Consider the following 2,988-nt stretch of genomic DNA (forward strand, 5'->3'; position numbering starts at 1 on the left):
AGCACTATACTGCCAAATTAATATAGGATTATGATAACAATTGATTCAGAAGATAATACTTTACACTATGTAATTGATGGGATTTTTCTCCGTGACTCATTGATCAGTATGACACAAAAAGACTGTCACTACAATTTTTTATCAAAACAGATGAGAGAGTCAGATAAAAATACCTCAAAATAAAGTCTTGACATCTCATTTCATTTTGTATTGATTTAAAATGGAAAAAAAAAAGTTCTTGCATGTGTATATTTCAATATGGTAAAATGGGTTTGTAAAAATATGAGCCAAGGAAAAAGGATTCTTTCTGAGTTTGTCATATCTACAGAAAAATGTGTGATTAACCACTCAGCCAGTCAAGTTCTATTCTACACATTCTTGCATGCAGGAAAATTGTATTTCTGTGATGAAGTTGACTAGCTAGTTTTTAGACACAAAGCTAGATAGTATGGCTGGCTGGTTTAAGACTAATGCATCATTGTTGGCCCGTTGACATCACCTTGTTAGGGCCAGGGTTGAGTTTTGCTCGCCTTAAATGCCATTCTGCTGCATCATCCAGTCGAGATTCGACACCTGCCCTCGAAATCTTTAACTGGTCTAAACTCCATAAATCAGTACAACATATTTGGCAGTCTTCCATCAGTTTTAGCAATATTCTCTAACACATAAATTGTTTCCATGAAAACCAAGTTTTTTTTTGTTAATCCTAGTTCATCATCCATCATGAATACAACAAATTGGCTGCCAACAGCTAACTCTGTACCCTAAAACACTTAGCCAATTAACTGCGTGAATATTAGATTAAGACTTGTCCAGATGAAGAATGGTATCAGTTCTCACTTTCTCACCTGCTGCCAAAGCAGATATTCATCTCCACCTAAATATCATTAGCCTTCTGTTCAGAATTGTTCTTTCTTGCTATAGAGTTTTGATAATAGGGAACAAAACATCTCCATGTCTCCCTGCAAACAAAAGTGAAATTACCTTGTTAATTAGCTAAAGCAGATTAATCAGCTAAAATGCTAATCCCAGTAAATCCACACTCGTGTTTTTTCTTTTAGCCTTTTGCAGAGATAAGTAACAGGAAGCTGAGACTGGAGGTCAGACTTAGGTGGAGTGAAAGAGCGAAAGAGAAAAGGAAAAAAGATGAAGAAGAGAAGAAGAGAGTTAAAGGATCAAGGATCCCTGGGACTCAGGAGAGAGCTGGATCAAAGGCAGCGTGCCATATCCCGGAGCACAAAAATACTGTAGATGTAAAACACAGAGGGGAAACTGTGAGAGCTCCAGACTGATGGCGCACAGCTTGAGGGGCAAAGGTGTGATGTTTGAAGCTTCAAAAACCTATTTGATAATGTTTATGTCACTCATACTTGCACTGTGAATAAAGCCTGTCATGCTGCCCACTCTTAGTCCAGTTTCATCCCGGAGGCAACAGGATGAGAGTTTAGAACATCTCTAACCAGTTTCCAGTAAACCAACAGAACATTCCGATTCCTGTTTAATTGTTTTTGGCTCTGATCCAGCTCAAAGAAAGCAGAGATTTCAGACTTGTTATCTTTTCTGAAAATAATCAGATTTTGAAACTTACGCTTCAAAGAAAATAGTTTGTAGTTGTAATTTTGTAGGAGATACAGAATTAGCATATTTTGTGTGCTTAGAAAATCTTAAGAAGGATGACAAAGGACTCTAAACTCCTAAGTTTAGTCTATGAATATTCCTCCCAAATAAAACACTTGTTGCATTTAATCTTTTCCATCAAACTACATGCAACACCATCTACAGTGACCTTCTTTAAATTACAAGCAATCATGGGAGCGACTGTGTTGTACGTTCAGATGTTCATTTAGATGAATCATCCTTGTTCCACTTGTTCTGTGTGCTGTTACATAACTTCAGAAACACAACGACTGATGTGGCTATTGAAACAGATGGACTCAAAGTGAGATTCACAGGGGCTTTCTGCGGTGTCAATGAACAGAACATTTTGGGCCCACACAATTATTCTAGCTGATCTTGGTCTAACTGACCAAAAGATAGTGCTGTTCAGAGACTGTGGAGCTTAAAACATAGAGGTCTAGTGGTAAATGAGCTGTGTCTTACTCCAAGCAGCAGAGGGAAAAGAACAGAAAGAGCAAGAAAGTATAAACGTTAGCACTTAGAAGTAGCAGTATAGTAGTACTTACTGGTTTATAAGTTTGCTGAAAAGTTGCTGTTTCTCCCTCATTTCCTCATCACGCAAGCAACCTTTTATTTTCCCTTGCTAAATTATTCAGTTTTTTTAAACTGTGCTGATGTTGATTTCAGAGTGAGCAGACACCAGTAAGAAACAGTGACAAAGCAAAAGTTAAACAGCAAGATTGGAGAAAGAAAGAATGGTACTGTAGTAAAAAAAAGGGAGAGATATTGTGACAGCAGGCAGAGAGGCCGTTCTACGCTGTCAAGCATCAGTTCCCTCAGGACTGATTAAATGCATTAGGCCTGTCCACTGGGAAGCAGTGAGGTGATTAGCTCTACTTCAGCTTCACAGTGGAAGATATGGGGCACACATCCAGATAGATACACACAGATAAATGCCTAATGTAACAAATGTGGATGTACAGGACAGTTAATAAAGTGGTAAGATAGCACTGGGGTACCTCACAATTAGGGTGTAATGTACCAGAATAAACACATTTAAGCTAATATTACACATCATATTACATTGGACACCATTAACTGCATTACAGCAACTGGATCTTGAATTTATAGACTGCTAAAAGCTGTAATAGAGGCAAGGGAGAAGAGTAGCCTCAAGCAGGGAACACAAGCGTTGCACAAAAGATTCTGGGATCAAACCTGCTCTGAGGTTAAACCAGCCCACTCTCTTAAGATCAGAAGTAAAAGATACATTTGTCCACATAACAAAAACGTAACGTCACAAATCAGGATTAAAAATCCTGAGATGGCAAAGTGTTTTCCCAGTTGTTGGTTGATTTTTTTTTATCTAGG

Source organism: Leuresthes tenuis, unplaced genomic scaffold, assembly GCF_036924035.1.
Source record: "Leuresthes tenuis unplaced genomic scaffold, fLeuTen1.0.hap1 SCAF_17, whole genome shotgun sequence".
NCBI lineage: Eukaryota > Metazoa > Chordata > Actinopteri > Atheriniformes > Atherinopsidae > Leuresthes > Leuresthes tenuis.